Source organism: Rhinolophus sinicus, linkage group LG07 (assembly GCF_036562045.2).
Source record: "Rhinolophus sinicus isolate RSC01 linkage group LG07, ASM3656204v1, whole genome shotgun sequence".
Taxonomy (NCBI): Eukaryota; Metazoa; Chordata; class Mammalia; order Chiroptera; family Rhinolophidae; genus Rhinolophus; species Rhinolophus sinicus.
The window spans coordinates 124,830,328-124,854,257 of record NC_133757.1 but is presented as its reverse complement, the minus strand read 5'-3'; the positions used below and the strand labels follow the sequence as shown (position 1 = coordinate 124,854,257).

At 36.5% G+C, this 23,930-nt stretch overlaps 1 long non-coding RNA gene across 1 annotated transcript; it reads left to right on the top strand.

Moving 5' to 3' along the window:
• Window positions 1–21,464: 21,464 nt before the first annotated feature.
• LOC141572837 (uncharacterized) lies at window positions 21,465–22,462 on the top strand. The gene is made up of 2 exons (XR_012498330.1): window positions 21,465–21,585; window positions 22,288–22,462. It is a non-coding gene; the product is annotated as an uncharacterized LOC141572837 (long non-coding RNA).
• Window positions 22,463–23,930: the final 1,468 nt, after the last annotated feature.

Here is a 23,930-nt window from a genome sequence, read left to right as displayed (position 1 = left end):
GGGGGTGAAGGTGAGTGTGGTTTGGAGAACATCCTGTCCAAAACAGAACAGAGGGAGGCCACAGGGATCAAACAAACAAAACTCCTCTCCCTCTCTCCAGGGGTCAGACAGACCCTGTTTCAGGACTCTGATGGTTCCGTTCAGTCTTCCGGATCTTGCTGTATGAGGTGGTAGAGGTGGAATCACCCAGACAGGAAAATTTGCAGAGGGAGATGCCACGGCCAGCCTGCCCTTGAAGGAATGACAAGAAATGCATGCATTGTCTTAGCTAAAGTCAGGGGACTTGCCCCCTTTTCACAGATTCTGTAACACTTTCCTGAAAAGCAGGGTACAATGCCCACTGCATGCTGTGAGTAAGATGGAAGCCCATTACATCCTTGTAGACTGAGCTGGTCTCACAAGAACCCTAACCGAGTTATCTCTTAAAATATATTCCCTTTGGCTTCAAATTTCGAGTCACATATTCTGCAAGGTCTGTTTTATATGTCCAAGAAATTTCACTGAGCATACCAGTCTTCTTTTTAATGATTTGAGACACATATGGCCACCAACATAGAATCAGAGTGCCTTCTATTATATGTCAGCTTCATATTCTGTTAGGAATAAAGGTAGGTTGAAGTTCTAACATTATAATAGTAATACAGTCATATCAGTTGCTGGATAATGACCCCCCAAAGCCAAAAGAATAAAGAATCATAAAACTGCAGAATTTTTAAGCTAAAAGTGGTTTGGTGGACTTCAATTTTAGACCCTACATTTTACAGAAGTCAGAAAAGGTGTTTGCCAGATGTCTTGGGACTTTCTCCTATGTTATTGATTTCCCCTTTTCTACTGGAATATTTCCGTGAATATATAAACATGTTCTGAAGTCTTCCTATTGTTTTTTTATTAATGTTTATTGGGGTGACAATTGTTAGTAAAATTACATAGGTTTCAGGTGTACAATTCTGTAATACATCATCTATATATCACATTGTGTGTTCACCACCCAGAGTCAGTTCTCCTTCCATCACCATATATTTGATCCCTTTTACCCTCATCTACCCCCCCTTCCCCCTTACCCTCTGGTAACCACTAAACTGTTGTCTGTATCTATGAGTTTTTGTTTCTTCATTTGTTTGTCTTGTTCTTTTGCTGTTTTCAGTTTTATATACCATACATCAGTGAAATCATATGGTTCTTGACCTTTTCTATCGGACTTATTTCGCTTAGCATTATAATCTCAAGATCCATCCACATTGTCACAAATGACATTATTTCGTCTTATGGCAGAGTAGTATTCCACTGTGTATGTGTACCACATCTTTATGCAGTCATCTATTGAAGGACACTGGTTGTTTTCATGTCTTGGCCTATTATTTAAAACAAAAACAAAAACAGCCTCCTCCTGTTCCCTCGATTTCCCCCTAAGTATCACCACAGCCCTCTGCTACCTTCACAGCAAACCTCTGGACAGGTGACTGTGGAGATTGTCATCACGTCCTCATCTCTAGGGCTCTCCTCTACACCCCACACTCAGACCTCATTTCCTGCCCCACCCCCACCCAAGGCAGAGGCTCTCAGCTCATCTGCAGTAGTCTTCCTGCTGCGATCACTTAGCTTTTATCTTCTTCTGTGATTTGTGTAAGAGCAAAATAGGTGTGCATGAAGAATCATTTCGGTGTCACACCACAGCCGTTCCTAAATTGCTACCACATTCCCTATTGATGCATGTTGAATATCTGCTCCGCCTCAGCAGGAAGGCCTGCAGCGTCCCTGCCTTCCTCCCCACTCCCGTGAGGGTCCTCCTTGCGCTCCTGTCTGAGTCATCTGAGTTACAGAAAATCTGTTATTCAGGACCTCATTCTTCCTTAGAAATGCAGCACATTTTCTACCTTCAGCACCTGACAGGCCACACATCTCAGAATTTATTTTCAAATGCAACATACATATGACGTCAGACAATTACATTGGCGAACTCATCCTAAAGAAAGTGCTACACACCTCATTGCTGAATATCACTACAGTCACCTTCGAAGTCCTCCCCTTGGGAAGCTGTGCACTGATGCCAGTGCCTAGTCCACCTGTCAAAGCAATTCTAGAACTCTTTTTCTGGAATGGCCATCAAAGCTGTCATCATAATTACCCTTGATGTCCTGAATGTCATCAAAATGTCTTCCTTTCAATATTTCCTTTATCTTTGGGTAAAGAAAGAAGTCATTGGGGGCCAGGTCAGGTGAGTAGGGAGGGTGTTCCAATACAGTTATTTGTTTCCTGGCTAAAAACTCTCACAGACAGTGCTGTGTGAGCTGGTGCATTGTCGTGATGCAAGAGCCATGAATTGTTGGCGAAAAGTTCAGGCAGTTCATCTAACTTTTTCACGCAACCTTTTCAGCACTTCCAAAGAGTAAACTTGGTTAACTGTTTATCCAGTTGGTACAAATTCATAATGAATAATCCCTCTGATATCAAAAAAGGTTAGCAACATCATTGCAACAAGTTGGCTAACTGAATTGTCATCCCTTTGCACATGAAAAAATTACCTTGGCTTTCATTTCCAAGATTCATAACCGGAGTGGACAACGTCACTACTGCATGATTAAAACTACATCTTATTTCACTGAAAATAAGAAGCCTAAGTTTAGCCAATTAAAACTTAAGTGACAACTGAAGGTGGAACTAAGATTGAAGGAATTGAATTCTCAACGGAAAATTTTTACACCTTTTTCTGATTTTCACATGCATGGTAGACTGGCTAAAAGGGGTAATTTCTAAATTCTCAGCAATTCAGCAACTACGATTCTGACTTGGGACCACGTGCAAACACACTCAGTGGAACTGAAGTTCATCACATGTGAGTTGTAGCATGTCAGGAAGTCCTAAAGCAACATTTTTCCCTATTTGCCCTTTGAGTTGCAACACTAGCTTTCCACAGGAAAAGAAAAATTGCCACTTATCCTTGAAAGGTGTCTCTTTTATGTGTGAGAACACTAAGGTGAAAATGTCAAATATTTCACATTTCCTTGAGCCTGTGAAATCTCAAGGGATGTGAGATTTTCCGTTATTCAGATGACTCAGATGGCAGAGCATAGAAGCATCTCCTGCCTGAGTGTATTTCCTGGTGCTACCCTATCGTTTTACTTGGAAAAGGCAAATATTGAAGATTTTATTCTTCTCTTTAAGGTATAAAATTACTATATTGTCCTTTATGTAAAAAAAGACAAAAATTATCCTGGAACTCTGAATTTGTGATTAAAAAAAGGCACATCTTGTACAACAGTTAATTGCTTCGAGCATTTAAATCCAATTTCTTTGTATACGTTCCAGATTAACTTCTGTAAAATGAGAACCTATACATGTACTTTTTTTTTGCCCAGAATTTGCCTACATATCCAAATTATGTCAATCTATAACTCATTTAACTTCCAGAGCAAAGCACACATTCATTTAACCTGCCTTGGCTGTGACCTGCCACCTGCTCCATATTAACGCATAATCCCTTATGTCATTTCTGGAACTCTCCCAAAAGTTACGAGTCACAACGACAACACACCACTCCACTGGCCGAGCATTGGCTTGCCATGACGAGCTACACATGTGGGCTAATACGGGCACAATTTAATGCTTCAGTTTCTGATGTACTCTTGAGTAGATGGTATCTGGTCTGAGTTTGGAGGGTGCCTGATCGGTAACTGTCATCTGGATAGCAGAGACACTTGAACAGCCAATTATATATTCTGAAATCCAGGAAGTTTATGTAGGTGAGGATAATTAGTCTTAAAAATAAACTCAGAATAAAAAACCCCAGGAAGTAGAAACTAGCCAGGATCTCATCTAATAAAAATAAATGGAGCTGAATTTTAGTTTTGGAGGTTTAAAAAAATCATTTACATAAAACATGCCTTGAGTTTGAGATTATGTTTTAATAATGTCTGTAAAAGCAATGATGACCGACGATTGTATTGCGAATTCTTCACTTTAAAGAAACTGGGTATTCGAAACACTAAGTAAATAGCTCTTGATTTTCAAACCCATCTTCCCCCCTCCCCACAGCAACCAGTTCACTGCACACTCTTTCTCCACATGCAAGTAAGTGGGGCTTCTAAGCCGGGGACACTCCTCTCTCCTCTCCTGCAGTCACCGACCGTTTCACCACAGATGTGCAAAAGTAAACGTTCCTTGGTTCTTCGAGATAAACAGTAGTATCACTATTTGTTATTTAAATGGAGAGATAGGCATATTTTAAATTCTACTTTTCTAGATTTATTCTTATTCCATATGTAATTATTTTAAACCTATCTTCAAACTATTCAAATAAGGCTAAATTACAAAAATGGAGAAGAAATACATTTTTTTTGACTTCCTAAACAAGATTTTTGTGCATGAATTATAAGCCTGAGTAAAAGTTTCAGGCTATATAGTTTATGTGTCCTACCATTCAGACATTATGTAACATAACAAAATAAATACCCATAATGAGAACTGTCAATGTTTTTCTTGAATTAAATTAGACACTTTGGTCATAGTATAGATACTGGTTTTGTGTTACTAATTTACTCTAAAACATCTTTACTTTTACCAGCAGAACTAATTTGGAAGTACAGAACTTGACTCAAAAATAGCATGTTTGCACAGACATTGGTAGTGTTTCATCACTATCTGTGCCTTCATAATGACCTTAGTGAGAAATTAGGAGACACAGCGTTATTGCCTACCAGACCTATACCATTTAAAACTGAAGTCTTTATGTAAAACTTTAAAGCTGACGCCTTCAGATTCTCTGCTTCCCATTATACCAATCAAGGTTTAAAGCCAAATGAGGAAGTACCTTAGATGATGAAGCTAGAATGTTGCTGTATATAAGGTAGAGAACCTGTGGACATGAGACGTGCAGGCGTCAACAACTGAACAACCTGGGAAGAGATTTTACCACACTTGGAAGCTAACCAGTTAGCCCACCAGTTACCTGCGTGCAGGCAGAAGACAAGAGAATCCTGGGTCAGAGACAAAGGACAGTCTATTATTTACAAAATCCATGGTAGTTAGAGTGTCATCAATTGCATACCCGTTTCCTAAGCTTCAATCCCCAAAAGGCAATGCAACAAGGACTCCATGCATCAAGGGTCCATGCAGTAGGTACAGAGGAGAACTCCTGGCTTCGGAAAGCCTGGCAACTTATAAAGGGCTAAAAGCCTTTTCTCCAGAAAGAGATAGTGTCATCGTATGAGACAGAAAGGATGCTTTCCCTTTGTTCTGGAAAGAAATACTACAACTTCCAAGACTGCATTTTGCCAACACCTTTTAAAAAAATAATCCAGAATGAAAGGCTTTCATTGGTTGTGCTTATAAGATGTGCAGAAATACAAGAGACCCATGGAGAATTGTCTCGACCACATAGAGAAGGAAAAAACTCACATTTTTAAAGCAATGATTATAGTCCAGATGCAGCAAGAGGTGCCTTACACACATTATTTTATTAAATCTTCACATACTGCGAAGTATGCATTATGCTTGTTTCACAGAATCTCAGCTACATTAAGTCAACTTCCAAAGTTACCTATCTGTGAAATGACACAGAAGAATTTGAACCTAGATGTAGCTCACACTGTATGCCTTCTACTTTTACTTTTACTTTAGAAAACAGAACCTTTTAGAGAAAAATATATTATTACATTTTCGATGACGTGATCAAAGTTCAAAGGACAAAAAAATGTTACTCACTAAGAGATAGTTTCTTAAAATTTGTGAATTTAGTTTTTTTATCAAAATTTATTGGGGTAACAATGGTTAGTAAAATTACATAAGTTTCAAGTGTACAATTCTGTAATCCATCATCTGTATATCACATTGTGTGCTCACCACCCAGAGTCAGTTCTCCTTCCATCACCATATATTTGATCCCATTTACCCTCTTCTACCACCCCCCCCTTACCCTCTGGCAACCAATGAAATATTGTCTGTGTCTATGAGTTTTTGTTTCTTTATTTGTTTGTCTTGTTACTTTGTTGTTTGCAGTTTTATATCCCACATTATCAGTGAAATCATATGGTTCTCACTTTTTCTGTCTGACTTATTTCACTTAACGTAATAATCCAAGATCCATCCATAAATAGTGTCACAAATGGCACTATTTCATCTTTTCTTATGGCAGAATAGTACTCCATTGTGTATATATACCACATCTTCTTTATCCAATCATCTATCGAAGGACACTTTGGTTGTTTCCATGTCTTGGGCACCATAAATAAAGCTGCAATGAACATCAGAGCACATATATCTTTACAGATAAATGTTTTCAGGTTTTTGGGGTATATACCCAGGAGAGGGATTGCTGGATCATATGGTAATTCTATTCTTACTTTTTTGAGGAACCTCCACACTGCCTTCCATAACGGTTGCACCAGTCTGCGTTTCCACCAACAGTGTATGAGGGTTCCTTTTTCTCCACAGCCTCTGCAACACTTGTTATTATTTATCTTGTTTATGATAGCCATCCTGACTGGTGTGAGGTGATATCTCATTGTGGTTTTGATTTGCATTTCTCTGATGATTAGTGATATTGAGCATCTTTTTATGTCTATTTACCATTTGTATGTCCTCTTTGGCGAAATGTCTATTCAGGTCCTCTGCCCATTTTTCAATTGGGTTGTTTGTCTTTTTGTTGTTCCATTGTATGAATTCCTTATGTATTTTTGATATTAGCCCCTTATTGGAGATTGTTTTTGCAAATATCTTCTCCCATTCCGTTGGGTGCCTCTTTGTTTTGTTGATGGTTTCTTTTGCTGTGCAGAAGCTTTTTAGTTTGATATAGTGCCATTCATTTATTTTAGCTTTTGCTTCCCTTGCCTTTGAGGTCCAATTCATAAAATACCCTTTGAACCCAAGGTCCATAAGTTTAGTACCTATGTTTTCTTCTATGCAGTTTATTGTTTCAGGTCTTAGATCCATTTTGAATTAATTTTGATACCATAGTGACAGAGAGCAGTCTAGTTTCATTCTTTTGCACGTGCCTTTCCAGTTCTTCCAGCACAATTTATTGAAGAGGCTGTCTTTTCTCCATTGTATGTTTTTGGCTTCTTTGTAGAAAATTATCTGTCCATATTTATGTGGGTTTATTTCTGGATTCTCAATTCTATTGCATTGGTCGGTGTGTCTGTTTTTTTTGCCAATAGTATGCTGTTTTGATTATTGTTGTCCTGTAGTACAAGCTAAAGTCAGGGAGTGTGATATTTCCACCATTGTTCTTTTTTCTTAGGATTGCTTTGGCTCTTCAGTGTCTTTTGTGGTTTCATACAAATCTGATGATGTTTTGTTCTAGTTCTTTAAAAATGCCATTGGGGTTTTGATGGGGATTGCATTAAATCTGCATATTGCTTTGGATAATATGGCCATTTTAACTATGTTGATTCTTCCAATCCATGAGCATGGAATGTCTTTCCATTTCTTTGTGTCTTCTTCAATTTCTTTTAAAAATGTCTTATAGTTTTCAATGTATGGGTCCTTCATATCCTTGGTTAAGTTTATTCCTAGGTATTTTATTCTTTTTGTTGCAATTGCAAAAGGAATTGTTTTTTATTATTATTATTTCTTTATCTGAGATTTCATTGTTAGCATATAGAATGCAATGGATTTTTGTATGTTGATTTTGTAGCCAGCAACTTTACTGTATTTGTTTATTGTTTCTAACAGCTTTTTGGTAGAGTCTTTAGGATTTTCTATATAAAGCATCATGTCATCTGCAAAAAGTGACAATTTAACTTCTTCATTCCTAATTTGGATGCCTTTTATTTCTGTCTCTTGCCTGATTGCTCTGGCGAGGACTTCCAATACTACAATGAATAGCAGAGGTGATAGGGGACAGCCCTGTTGTGTTCCTGAACATAGAGCGAAGGGCTTCAGTTTTTCACCATTAATTATGATATTAGTTGAGGGCTTGTCATATATGACCTTTATTATGTTAAGGTATTTTCCTTTTATACCCATTTTATTAAGTGTTCTAATGATAATTGGATGTTGTATCTTGTCAAACATGTTTTCTGCATCTATTGATAGAATCATATGATTTTTGTCCTTTATTTTATTTATGTGGTGTATCACATTGATCGATTTGTGTATATGGAGCCATCCTTGTGGAATTTAAAAAACTGTCCAAAAAGAATTTAGGTTATGTTTCTAGAGGCTTCAACCCCAAAGAGAAGATGAAACTGAGTGACTTAGGCAGTCTCACGGACTGACAATGAGCAGCTAGATGCTGCCTCTTCTGGAAATTTCTAAGAGCTCAGCACCTTGGACATCTCCCCAACATGTTGTATGAGGCTTACGTGACTGTGTACAGTAACACTGTCCTAGGGAATGAAAAACTCTATTCCTTTCCATTCTTGCACCAAAAAGCAGCATATTAGAACCATTACGTGAAATTATCTTTTATGTATCCTAAATGATGCCTTTGAAATGTTTCCTAAATAATTCTATAGTTTGGGTAAAGAGTGACTGTCCAGAAATATAATTCACCTTATTTAAAATAACACATACTCCCTCCCCATCAGGATCTTCACTCATATCACGTATTTTTCTCCAAGGCACTTAGCAGCAGCATGTTACATATTTTATCTGATAACTTATCTGCCTCGCATAGTGAAAGCATCAGCTCCATGAAGGCAGAGACTTTCATCAGTTTTCTTCATACCTACAGTCTCCTCCAGGCCTAAAACAGGCCTGTCACTGGACACTCAATGAGTAGAGTCTGAATGAGTGAATATGGATGGCTGTTTCTAGTGCACTTATTAGGTGTGATATAAAACTTTTCTTATTTAATCTGCAACCACATTCCAAATGTGTCCACTAAAGTCTATGTCCCAAGCAGGCTTTTGCTGATTTAAGAACTCATAGTTTATATTTACAGTATGTTTATATTTATGTTTTGTGAATTTCTACTAATTATAAGTTAGTATAAATATATCACTTTTAAAAGCTTGATAGTGTCAAAGTGGAAACAGAATCAACGAGGTCTTTGTTAATTCATAAAACAAAGCCATTGTTTCTTTTATTTTTGTTTTGTTTTTGAATCTGTTTAAGATTCCCGAAAAACAAAAATGTGAAAAGGCTTTTTGGTCTCAACTTGCAATAATAATAATAATAATAATAACAACAACAACAATAATAATAATCGTGCAGAGTAGAAGACTTCTGGCTGCTGCAGTACTGGCTGCTCACCCCCAGCCGCAGCTCTTGCCCCGCCCCTTGGGGCTGACCTGGTTCTCGCCCGGTTGCTGCGCTGGTGAGAGAGGCCGCGTCTCTTAGATCAGGCAGTTACGTGGCGGAAACGATCGCCTGCAGATGGTGATAATCTTACCAGCCTAATGGTGATCCCTAAAGATATGCTGAGAAATGCAGGTTTTACTAATGGACACTTGCTCCTAAAGCAAAAGTGAACCAACAGAACATGCAGTACAGTGGGGAGGGACGGACGCCAGCGTCAGTTCCAGTGGCAGAAATCACTCTCCATCAATTTCTGTGTGCACTCTTGACTGTTAGCCTCGCTGACTAGTCCGCCACTTACCTGGCGGTTTCCCGAGCACAGGATGGAGTTAGGGACAGCTGTTGGGTCAAAGGCACCTCACACACGTGACACATACGCCTTGGCCTATCTGGGAGAATTCATGATCTTTACTTTTGGCTTTTAGGCAGGGAGCAAGGAGCAAGACCACCGACGATTTATTTCTCTGCTCATCCTCTGGTGGGATGTATAACCAGGACGTTATCACCATATGATAAATTTTTAAAGAGGCCTCTTATTTGTGTGATTTTTCTAGACCTAGTCAGCTACTGCCTGTTATGGACAAAATGTCATTTACTTAAAAACCTTGTGAACTAAGAATGCTGTATATAAACCTGCTACTCAAAGGGCGGTCCATAGACCAACAGTATCAACTTAGAACTCATTAAAAATGCAAAATTTTGTATTTCTTTTTCTGAGATTTCATTGTTAGTATATAGGAAAGCAATGGACTTTTGTACGGTGATTTTGTAGCCAGCAACTTTACTGTATTCGTTGATTGTTTCTAATAGCTTTTTGGTGGAGTCTTTAGGGTTTTCTATATATAGCATCATGTCATCTACAAAGAATGATAATTTAACTTCTTCAGTCCCAATTTGGATGCCTTTTATTTCTTTCTCTTGCCTGATTGCTCTGGCAAGGACTTCCAACACTATGTTGAAAAGCAGAGGTGATAGGGGACAGCCCTGTCGTGTTCCTGAACGTAGAGCAAAGGGCTTCAGTTTTTCACCATTAATTATGAGATTAGCTGAGGGCTTGTCATATATGGCCTTTATTATGTTAAGGTATTTTCCTTCTATACCTATTTTATTAAGTGTTTTGATCATAAATGGATGTTGTATCTTGTCAAATGCTTTTTCTGCATCAATTGATATAATCATATGATTTTTGTCCTTTATTTTGTTTATGTGATGTATCACATTGATGGATTTGCGGATGTTGAACCATCCTTGTGCCCCGGGGATGAACCCCACTTGGTCGTGATGAATAATCTTTTTTAATGCATTGTTGTATTCGATTTGCTAGAATTTTATTTAGGATTTTTGCATCGGTATTCATCAGAGATATTGGTCTGTAGTTTTCCTTTTTTATGTTGTCCTTACCAGGTTTTGGTATCAGGGTAATTTTGGCCTCATAAAATGAGTTGGGGAGTATTGTCTCTTCTTCAATTTTTTGGAAGAGTTTGAGGGTGGTTGGTATTAGATCCTCTTTGAAGGTTTGGTAGAATTCACTAGTGAAGCCATCTGATACTGGACTTTTGCTTTTGGGAAGGTTTTGGATGACCAATTCAATTTCGTTACTGGTGATAGGTCTGTTTAGATTTTCCAGTTCTTCATGGTTCAGGCTTGGAAAGCTATATGTTTCTAAGAATTTGTCCATTTCTTCTAGGTTATTGAATTTGGTGGCATATAGTCCTTCATAGTATTCTTGGATGATCCTTTGTATTTCTGTGGTGTCCGTGATAACTTCCCCTTTTTCATTTCTGATTTTGTTAATTAGTGTCTTCTCTCTTTTTATCTTAGTGAGTCTAGCCAAGGGTTTGTCAGTTTTGTTAATCTTTTCAAAGAACCGGCTCTTTGTCACATTAATTTTTTCTATTATCTTTTTGTTCTCTATTTCATTTAGTTCTGCTCTGATTTTTGTTATTTCCTTTCTTCTGCTGACCTTGAGTTTCACTTGTTCATTTTTTTCTAGTTCTTTAAGGTGTAACATGAGGTTATTTATTTGGGATTTTTCTTGTTTCTTCAGATAGGCCTGTAATGATATAAATTTCCCTTTTAAACTGCTTTTGCTGCATCCCAAAAATTTTGGTAGGATGTATTTTCATTGTCATTTGTTTCTATGTATCTTTGATCTCCCCTCTAACTTCTTCGACCCAGTCGTTCTTTAAAAGTATGTTGTTTAGTCTCCATGTATTTGTGGTTTTTCCTGCTTTCTTTTTGCAGTTGATATCCAATTTCAAAGCCTTGTGATCAGAGAATATGCTTGGTATGATTTCAATCTTCTTAAATTTGCTGAGGCTGATTTTATGTCCCAATATATGGTCTATCCTTGAGAATGTTCCATGTACACTAGAAAAGAATGTATAGTTTGATGTTTTAGGATGAAGTGCTCTATAAATGTCAATTATGTCCATTTCTTCTAATGTGTCATTTAGGGCTGCTATTTCATTATTTATTTTCTGTTTGGATGATCTATCCATAGCTGTCAATGATGTATTTAAGTCCCCTAGTATAATTGTGTTTTGCTCAATTTTTCCCTTAGGTCTGTTACTAGTTGCTTGGTATATTTCCGTGCTCCCTGATTGGGGGCATAACTATTGATGACGGTTATGTCTTCTTGTTGTATAGTCCCCTTTACCATTATGAAATGTCCATCTTTGTCTCTTGCTATCTTTTTCACCCTGAAATCTGTTTCATCTGGTATCATTATGGCTACACCTGATTTTCTCTGGGTACCATTTGCTTGGAGTGTCAATTTCCACCCTTTCACTTTGAGTCTATGCTTGTCCTTGTAGCTGAGATGTGTCTCTTGGAGACAGCATATGGTTGGGTTTAGTTTTTTGATACAATCTGCTACTCTGTGCCTTTTTCTTGGTGAGTTCAGTCTATTTATATTTAGGGTGATTATTGATATATGAGGATTTCCTGTCATTCTATCTTTAGTTTTCTGGTAAAGCTGTGTCTCCATTGTTTCTTTGCCTTTTTGTTGTTGTCTATTATTTCTGTGTGGTGGTATTCTATGATGTTTCCCTCTGTTTCGTCTTTTATTACAGTATATATATATATATATATATATATATATATATATATATATATATATAATTTTGAGAATCAGAAAACAAAATTGCTTGCCACTACATTTTTAATTTAAAAAGCTTTGTTAGACGTGATTTGAAAAAATAATGAGCAATAATGATAGTAAATGAAAAGCCCCAGAGCATAAAGAATATTCCTGTAAAATTTAAATGTGCATAGTCATAACATCACCCAGATATACAGTTGGAGGAAGGATACATTTTGACAAGAGAAATTTAATTAAGTGTTTTTGTCTGGAAAATATCCTGCAAAATAATACTTCTACTGTGTCATTCCACCTTGCATTTTTGGGAAGTACATGATAAATAAAAGTTTAAAGTTTTGCATGATTTACGTCATAATATTCCACAAACACTTTTCACTCTCTTATTTAAGTTTAAGTCCAGAAACACTCATTCCATCTTCAATTAAACAAGCGTGCATACATAATGCAATGGTGAATCTAAACTGAATTGAGCTCCCTTAATCTGAAAATATACCTCTTATTTTCCCAGTTAATGCTATAATATTTTTCTGAAATAAAAAATTGAGACTAATTTATAAATTTTAATGTAAAACCATATCTGGAAGCTTTTTGTTTATGTTTTCCCTAAACATCCATTTTCATTTTTCAAAGAAGTATGATTCTCCCGACTCATTCTCTCGCCTAAGGATGTAATTTATAAGTTTATCGGTAATTGTTCTAATTTTCCGTTATAGTTTCCTCCTCAGGATGCAGCTGTATGCAATGGCATCAATTCTTCCATGACCTCAAAGCATCCTTCCAAACTTTCAGACTACCCCTCCTACAAAATGGTAGCTAGAAAAGCAGAAATCGCTCCCTGAAGAAAATTGAAGCTATCATTATCAAATCATACACTGATGTGAATATGGATACAGACCTGTTTCTTCTTCCTTCATACACAGCTAGATTCAATGGATTTTAGGCACGGCCATGCACTATGAGTGAGTCACAGAATATGAGTAGAAGCGCTGGGCACTGTTTCTAGGCTTGACCCGTGAACCTTCCTGTACACAGTTCTCCATATTTTTTTTCTTTCTTTGGATATGATCTAATGTACATGAAGCCCAAGGGCCAAAAATCAGAGACTCAAAAATGAAAGAAACGCTGATTTGTTAACCACTACTAGGAAGAAAGACACAGGCCATTCTAGAACACCAATTTTGGAATTTACCTGAACAAAAAATAAACTTTGCTCACATTTTGAGCATCTGCACATTTATTTATAAGAGCAGCTAGCATTGCATGAGCTTGTACCGAAACTGGTAACTGGAAACGGCTCTCTGCCTTTACAGGCACCTAGAATATGTGACATTGGATTGGTGGTTGGATGAAGGAGTTTGCAAATCATAAAGCTGAAGATCTGTGTTATATATGGCAAAATACTTGGTAAAATGATTGCTCTGAATTGTTGGAAATTTTGAAAACAGGCTATGTGCCAACTAACCCTGACTTCAGGGAAATATAGTTCAAACAAATATACTGTGTATTAGCTATGATTGGTAGTTTTTAGCAAGGCATTGTAAAATAGGAGATCAAGCAAGGATTAACTGGCTTTCAACTGTACATGTGAGTATAGAAATAAAAAAAAAGTTATGGGTTTTAAGAAGGTTTAACAATAAAGGTGCAATAAGATTCCTTCGTTGGACAAGTGTCTCAGTCCTGAGATAAAGATAACTCAAGATAACACTGCCCCACCTGAATATTTTCCTTCATTTTCCCTCAAATTAGCAATTAAGTGTGAAAAGAAACATAACATTAATGAAACAAATAAATAAAGCAGACCTGAGTATTATACACTGAGACAACTTCTTTATGAATTTACTGGCACATTTGAAATGCCTGCAAGCATACAGATCAGAAACATACCATATTTTGAGGAAATTTTCAATGAAACAACAAATCAAAAAAAAAAAAAAACCCTTTGACTTTTTCACTTCAAATTGATTCTTGATGTTCAGTGTTGCACAAGTAAGAAGAACACTGTAAAAACTGGACACTATCAAATAGGTCATTTTCTCCAAATTACACTCACTTCAGATGTAGCTTTGGAGAGGAACAAACAAGGAAGAATTTGCCAGAAAGAAAGAAGGTTGAGAGAGAGAGAGAGAGATCAATAATCATGAAAAACAATATACAAAGAGGAAAATTAGGGTCTGATTAAGGTAATTCTCTAATAGTAAAAGCAGAAATTCTTACAATGCCTGGTCTGTAGGATTTTATTATTTTATTGCTCCAGAAAAGTGATTTCAATGTGTCTCTCATTCTCTACTTATCCAGATGAGAATTTCTATCATGGTTATCCAACCCCTATTCCTTAGTTATATAAACTGAGACATGTAAAAATCAGATATCTTTTGTTTTACAGGTTGTCAGATAGTTAGGAACTCACCAAGGCCAAATAGATAGCCTAGATATCGTGAACTTTGAATTGGGTGCAATAATTGGATGTTTTTGCTTATCTTCTTTGAAAAGGGATTGATTTTGTTCTCTATTTGGGAACAAGGGTGACTCTGTTTTGTGACCAGTTCGGTTGTCTGGTGGCAGAGACAAGATATGTGTTTACTAAACCCATTTCCTCTTCTTGGAGAACCCATTACAGAATATCTGCTGGACTTCTTTGCATTTGGATGTAATTGGAGTATAGCCAATGTAATATACACAGCACTAATGTGAATCAACTTTAGGACTGGACTATAGAAACCTCCTGTGTGCATTCTCTGTAATTTTTCTCTTCTTCTGTCAGGTCAAGTAAGAAAAGCATGACAACCTTGAAAACCACAGGTTGAAAATGGTGGGCCTAAAAAATAGAAACACCTTGCTCCTTGAATTATTACTTTAAGAAATACCCATTGTAGTCTTTACACACATAAAGATAAATAATAAAAATAAAATATAAATGCATAATTAAACAAATTATAATTAAAAAATACTATAGTTCTGTGTTCTTACCTGTGATCCTATGTTCTTATACATGTTTAAGTGTACTTACAATCTTCTTGCTTTACTTAGCTAGTTTACATACGTAACTGCCAGACATATGAAACATAAAAATATAATATATGATGTGTAGTTATGTCAAAATTGCCTCCTGATAAATGTATAGATTTAATCTAGTTTGTTTTCCATAGATTATCTCACATTAACCCATGCAATTAAACAAATAACTCTGAGTTGCTATTTATGTCTGATGCCAGGATAGTACTGGAGATAAAGCACTGAATAAGACAGAAATCTTGTCTTGAAGAAGCTTAGAGACCAATGGAATTCAGAAAAATAAAAAATAATAATAAAATCTGAAAAATGCTACTGTGAAGTGAGTAGGAACAGCATCAGAATAAGTGCGAGATGGTAGAAGAGCTGCAGAGGGAAATGACTAAACCTGAGCATCAAGAATGAGTAGAATGGGGGCGGCCGATGGCTCGTTGGTTAGAGCGGGAGCTTTAACGACAAGGTTGCCAGTTCAGTCGCCGCATGGGGTGGTGGGCTGCGCCCCCTGCAACTAAAGATTGAAAACAGCGACTGGACTTGGAGCTGAGCTGCGCCCCCCAATGTTCCCCAATTGAAAACAACAAACAAAAAAAAGAGTTTAGAAGAGAAAAAAAATGAGTAGGAGTTATCCAAGCAAGGTTAATGGAGAGTAGGAGGGAGACAGTAGGTGTAAACACCTGTAAATACAACAGAAAATTAGATCATGACATATTTTATGCCTTATTAAAGCGTTGTGATAATTTCTAAAGACAAAGACACCATTTACAGGTTAAAATCAGAAAAGTAACAATATTGAATTAGTACTTTAGGGGAAAAAAAATCACTTAAACTTTTTGGATTAAAATGTTAAGTCTGAATTCCGGATACAAGAGAATGTTAAAATTCCATGTGGGAGAATCTGCATCTAAACTAACATAAGAGTAGAGGGTAAAAGGAAAGCAGCGATATTCAAGAGTTGTAAGGAAGAACTGTCAATGGGACAAGGTTGTTGTGTGTATAACTGATGGGTATGCTCAGGGTGGAAAGTAATTAAGCTATTCTTTCCGGCATGATGTTACTTATTGAGTTAGAGAAAACAAGAAGTGGAAATGGTTTTGGGATAAAGACAAGTTAAGTTTGGGGTATACTATGGAAGTATGTATTAGCACTCTGAAAGAGCTTCTGGAATTATTTTACAGTTGCTCTGTGTGCGGACAGAGCCCCAAAGAGCAGTTTCCAGGCTCTCGGCCTCATATGGAGGGGTGCTGGCTCGGGTGGTAGATGGCCGTCAGCTGTGGCTGGTTGGCCGTCAGCTGTAACCATTGAGCTATTGGCAACTAATATAACTGCTGCGGCTACAGAGGAGGAGAGCTGAGGAGAGTGGAGGAGAGTGGAGGAGAGTCGTCAGTCGGTTGGCAGAAAAACGGACAGCAGGTCGCACGTCCGGTGAACCCAGCCTCCAGTGAGACCACAGAGGTATGACTCCCCTACTTATGGTCCGTGGGTGTTCCTTTTTGGCCTCACCATATCCTGCGTTCTTGTGTGGGGAGCGGGAGCAGGGACCCCGCAGGCCTCCCTGCATGACACTCTGGAACTCAGAAATTGATCTTGATTGAAAATAACTATGACCAGAATTGAGTACACCAAGGGTATAGAAAACAACAAAAACTTTCACAGTATATTATCCTGTAATGTAATATCTGTGACATCCTCAAAATCAATGTTACAAACGGTGCAACTAAGATGATTTACTGTTAAATTTAATACTTTAATTCTCATTCCTCTGACCTTAATTCCATGAAAGTGTCAAAGTTGAAAAAATATATTTTTTAAAAAAGGAACGATATGCATTCCTAACGGTTTACAGTTGTGGACCACTTGAGGCATTACATATTCTCAGTAAGCAAATTTACTGCTCTCACTCCTGAAATTTCTGTGTTTCAAGTCCACACTGTTTTCTCTCAACTGGGTACTTTGTGTTCCCTTGAACTCAAGTTCTAGATGATCTGTTAAAACTGTGATGCAGAGTTGTTTATTTTTATGTATAATAACCTCAAAGGAAAATCCATGGAAGTGCAGTTTTCCTATCTTGTGAAAGAATTACTAAAATTAACAAAGTCACTGATTACATGTAGTAACTGTGGTAGTGGCACAGTATGTCTGTTTACAAAAGGTTCATATTAAATGACAATAAGGGAAAGGAGAAAATTGTGAAGTTTTCATTGCACAAATGCTAACAAGTCTACTTTGATTTGAAATCCAGTAATAAAAATATGTAGATATAGTTCAACATATTTTTAAATTAGATATCATTAAAGTAACTGTCCATGCACAGTGCAAGTATTACTTATACAAAAAGCCTAATGCATTAATCCATTTCAGATATAACACACAAATCTATTTAATGTAATTTTGAAGCCATGTAATAGTCTAAAGACAAATCCTAGCTAATATAACATTTGTGACTGCGTTCAAACCATCAGAGAGTTCAGATAGATCTATGCTGACTCCCCCATTGTCTGGTTTCTCTTCCCAAACCAGGGGAAAGATTTCACCGTTAAGATTTATTTTATGTGGCTCTGAAGTATTTCACTACATATTTACTGATGTGGTTCCCATTATTATATATTTATTATTATCAACATATGCTTTTGCGAGCACTGCATTTTTATGTTTGGGAATTCTCTATGTACTTAGCTAATGACGTTTCTCAGGTATATTATTCATAGGAATTTCTATCCTTACTGAATGGCAAGAGATGTCTATAGGAAAGATAGAGACATGTTTATTGGTATCATTCGTAGAGTTGCCTCCAAAGAATGTCAGAGTAAGGTTAGTCCATGTAGTATAGACTACATGAAAGCCTTTGACTGCATAGCTCATGGAAAACTATCAGTTGCTCTGAAAGAAATGGACGTCCCTCAGCATTTCATCGTCCTGACGCATAACCTGTACTGTGGGCAGGAAGCCACTGTCAGGACAGAATAGGGAAACAGAATGGTTTCCGACAGGTAAAGGTGTCAGACAAGGGTGCATTTATCTCCCTGTTTGTTTAATCTGTACACAGAACATAATGTATGAAAAAGCAGGCTAGACTCAGAGGAAGGAGAAGGGCAAATTGATAGAAGAAATATCAATAACTTAAGATATGCAGATGATATTGTCTTGCTGGCAGAAAGTAGCAATGATTTGAAATAACTTCTGATGAAAGTGAAAAAAAAAAAAAAAGGAAAAAAAAAGATGCCAAAGCAGGACTGCATTTAAACATGAAAAAGACAAAAAAATCATGATTACAGAAGAAATACACAACTTTAACATAGACACGAAGACATTGAAATTATTAAAGGTTTCGCTTGCCTGGTTTCACTTATCAATTCAAGTCGAGACCACAGCTAAGAAATCAAGAGAAGTCTGAGGCTTGGAGGAGAGCAATGGAAGAATTGAGCGAGACCACCAAGAGCAAGGAGGTGCCATTAGAAACCAAAGGTAAGGTCATCCACACCCTTGTATTCCCAACTAGTATGTATGGACGCAAAAGGTGGACTGTGAAGACAGGAAAATAAATAATTCACTTGAAATATGGTTTAGGAGAAGAGCTCAATGGATATCCTGAAGCACCAGGAAGATGAACAAGTGGGTCCTACAGAAAACTAGGCCTGAAACATCCCTGAGGCAAAAATGACAAAACTGCAGGCATCCTACATGGAGCACATCATGAGAAGGCAGGGTTCTTTGGAAAAGACAGCCATGCTGGGAAAAATAGAAGGCAGCAGGAAAAGAGGAGGGCCGAATATGACATGGATTGACTCCATGAAAAAAGCCATAGGAGTGCGTCTCCAGGAGCCCAGCAGGGCTGTTGAGGAGAGAACACGCATTCACAGGGATGCCAGCAGTCAGAGCTGACTCAATGGCATTTAACACACACAGAGTTGCTGAGAAGTTGCGATTTTTACTAAGTCCAATTTTTCAAAATAATAGAATGTGAGTTCACACTGTATTTGTGCAATTGCAGGATTCTAGAAAATTCCTGAAATAATGTATACTTTTAGAAACAAGTATGAAATATGAAAATTATAAATATTAAAAGAGTTTTAAATTAAAAATAAAAGTTAGAAAGCTGTATGTCAGACTCTGTACTTTGTTTATATCTGATTTCACTTTTAGGTATATTAACTGAAATGTATTATTTTTCAAAGCTACAATCATCAATATTGTTTCATTATTATTTTAAACTACTCAATTTGTTTCCAGTTTTTTCCATCTTTGTGTGATCCAACCTGAAGTATACCATAAAGTTTTTAAATGACCATATTAAATGTAGAACAATAGTGCATCAGTTTTTGTGTCGTAACTATACATTTTGCATTTTTGAGATAGCTTGATATCCTGTGATGATGCTAAACTCAGAAGTTAGAATAATGTTCAAATAGCCCTATAATAAATTCATAAATTACTATTGGACATTTTCCTAATAATGTTTCTCTTACCAATGTTACAAACATGCATATTCTTTGGTGTATCCATCATTATTTGCTATTTAAGCTATAAACTGATAGTTTCTACAGGTCTTCTCTCAAACTTGAATCTGTATAATAAAAATTTAAGAAATCAATACAGAATCAAAAGACAGGGCCAAGTGCTCGCCATGTTGGCTGATTTGGTTGTGAACGTTCTGATTTGCTGAGCCTCATTTCTCAGTAACAGTGACAATTACTGGACTTAGTGAAATAGAATATCGGCATGAAGATTTCTTCCAATTCTAAAGTCTCTATTTTTTTTTCAGCTGGAACTCTCCATACATTTGTTTTTAATCTGTTAACTTATGGACACATTCATTATTTTTATAATTATGATTGTTATTCTTTATTTTCTCGGTTTTATCTTTCATGAGATGATGCATATCAATATTATTTTAGATGAGAATACCTACCATGTTTCCCTGAAAATAAGACCAAGTCTTATATTAATTTTTGCTCCAAAAGACGCATTAGTTCTTATGTTCACGGGATGTCATCCTGAAAAATCATGCTAGGGTTTATTTTCCGGTTAGGTCTTATTTTCGGGGAAACACAATATTATTCTATACTGTATAAGTTATGTAATTATTTTACTTCTATATAAATTTACCTATATGAGAAGCTGTATGAGAGAGAGGGAATCTCCAACCAAATTAGACATGTGCTCAAGGAGCTTCCACAGCAGCAAAAATAGATATGGAAACACAGCACACGGAATAAAATATATTTATGTTGAGTATGATGCTAGTCTACAGCATCCACTATAATTGTACTAACACAGAAAACTGAGTTCAAATATGACTGAAATTGCTGAAAATATTTTACAGAGGAGAAGATAACTTTTGAGCTGCAACTTGTTGATAAACTTCTAACATTCAGGATTCTTTGGGACAGTATTTTAATGAGAGAAAATGACTGTGTTCAATCTTCACTTGGTCTTCCATTGCCAAAAATATTGTGACAAACTTCCTAAGTGCAAAGTCACTAATGACTTTATATATTTTTGATAATGTCAAAACATTGATAAGTGTGAGATTGTTTATTAAGATCTGACAAGCCACACCTAAGTGAACTAAGTTGTCACAATTTTCAATGTAGGCAAATACAATGAATTTACCTGGGAAAGGTAAGCATGAATGGTTAGAATTGTAAGAAACCAGAGAAATCACCAGGTTTAAAATTCTATTCTTTAGTAAGGAAATCTCCACACCCTTGACACTTCTGTCTTGTATTCTTACTCTTCTCGCCTTTAATATTTTTTCCACTAAACGTAATTGTTCGAGGTCACCATGCAGTTTTCTGACAATTTCATGCTGCGTTATGACTCCATATCGCTAACAAACTAACTCTTTAGGACATAGTAGTAACATGGAGGCAGAGGCTCTCAGGAAAAATCATAAAATTTTACCGGGCACATTTTGAGCATCATACCCATAAATGTCACCCAATGGACTAAATTTGTCACAGAGAGTATGATTGTCTTCTCTAACTTCCTCTTAAATACTGTTCTCACCCATCATGGCAAACCTCTATGAAAAGTGGGGGGAAATTTCTTTTACTGACCACTATATTAAATAGTAGAGAGCTTTGTTTATTTTATTTATTTATTTTTTTCCAGGAACCATTCCAGGAAAGTAATGTCTCCTTCTCCTCCCTAAGGAAGATTTGTTTTCCTTCCAGCATAGATATAAGGCCTCTTTTTCTCATTTGCGGGGAGAACAGATAAGTCACCAGCAGGTCTAGGTAAGACCAGCATTGCCTAATTCCTGAGTTCTTCTGTGATGCACCCCACTTCATGTGCAGGTACCATCAGTCTCTCACCGTGTCTCTGTGTGGAGATCCAGGCTTTAAAAAACAATGTCAGATATTGCTCTGGCTACTGCTTTTATCAGAGTTATAACTGGTCTTTGTCTCTGACACAGGGTTCCCATATTTTTTCAGTACAGTTGACCCTTAAACAACACAGGTTTGAACTGTGCATGTCCACCTATATGCAGAATTTTTTTTCAGTAAATATATTGGAAACTTTTTTAGAGATTTCCTTACTACCAATAAGCAATCGCATCAATTACACTAGGCAATCATTAAGCAATCATATTGCTGCTTTTTCATTATCGGTTCATGAATTGCTATACTTGTAAATAAATATGAATTTCTTTTTCACAATTGTTTTTATTTTTCATGTCTAGTGTTTGTAATAGTTATAACATATATAGTGTTTTGTATCATATAAGACAATATTGATGTAGGTATTGGCAGACAATTCCTCCTCTAAACAGGTGATGTAAACCTGTAGTATCAATAAATATATACTGTACATGAATGTATTTTCTCTTCCTGATGATTTTCTTAACATTTTCTTTTTTGGAGGGGTCATATTGGGGAACAGAGTATTTTTCCAGGATGTCAAGTCATTGTTTTGTGTTTGTTGTTTTTTCAATCTAGTTGTGGAGGGCACAGCTCACTGGCCCACATGGGAATCAAACTGGAGAACTTGGTGTTAGGAGCACCGCACTCTAACCACTGAGCCAACCAGCCGCCCAGCATTTTATTTTCTCCAGCTTACTTTATTGTACTACAGTGTATAATACATGTAACAAATAAAATATGTGTTAATTGACTGTTTATGCTATCAGTAAAGCTACTAGTTAACAGGAGGCTATAAGTGGTAAACTTCTAGGGGAGTCACCAGTTATACATGGATTTTTGGCTGCACAGGGGATCGGCACCCCCACTCCCCACATTGGTCGAGAGTCAATTGTATACATATATATCATTCAGACAGGCTCACATGTTAACTTGCAAGTAAGCCAAAATCTCAGACCCTTCAGTTTTTGATTTAATACCTACCTTCAGGATGCTTTCCAGATCCTTCCAGGTGTGATCTTTAAACCCTCTGGGATTTTCTCTCTATTTTTGTTGTTGTTGTTAGTATACTCTCACTGAACCTCTTTCCCAATAGAAAGCTGCTGGAAGACAGAATTCTATTGATGATGAGAAATACATCCTTTCTCTTGTCCTGTACACATTTTCTGGCCCTTAGGAAACACTCAATAAATGTTGAGTTTTCTTAATATAAATTGAACTTGACTTCAAAGTATTTTTAGAAGTCTGAAATTTTCTCCTACTATGTTTTTTCCTTATTTTCACTTTTCTTTGAGTTTTAAGCATTTCAATGTTATATTCAATGTTATATTTCTTTATATCGAGTACTTTTTCCACAATTAAAAAGTTAAAAACTGGAAGAGCAAGGAGTTTTGCATTTAGTAACATTTGTTTCAGAAGATTAATGTCTGGCACATCTGTTCTTGTTTTAAATAAAAGTTAATGGTTTTTCATCCTAATCAATGTTTTCTGATGTAGCTGTAATGTGGACCTGACTTTTATCATTTTTTAAATTATCTAAACAGGTTATATTTTCTAATTTTTGTATTCTATGCATTGTTTACATAGTTTTTAAACAATGTGAATAAAAATCCTCTTATAAACTAATATGTTTGTATAAAAGGGATTGAATTCAATCATTTATAACAATTCCTACTGACTTCAAATGCTTCGTCATAACATTTGACCAGAACAGTTGGCTTTATGTAAAGATTACATGATCAAATACATCATTATGCAAAAAGCCTCTGAAAAATAAATAAATGTTCTTAAAAGTATTAAAATCCCCTCTCAATTGTTTCATTTTTAAAGGAACCATTCTTTATATCATCAAAATTAAATAACCCCTCACTTAATGGAACAAGTAAGCATATGTCCCTATTTAAACAATGCCATCATGTTCTAATCCACTTTTGTAATTGTGCTCTAAGTCTCATAAGGTAGTCTTTAAGAAAGTAATTCCTTAAAGCCAATTCCAAAAGTTATCTTCTTTTTCCCCCTTTTTTCCCCTTTCTGCCTCCCATTTCGAACTTGCTCCCCAAAACGAGAAAGTAATTCCAATTCTAAAAGTTCCCCCTTTCGTTTAATGAACTTGCTCCCAAAATGAGAAAGCCAATTCCTAAAGTTATCTTTTTCTCCCCTATTTCCTGCCCCCCTCCAGTTCAGTTTAAGCCATTGTTTCAGTCTAGTTGTTGTAGGACAAG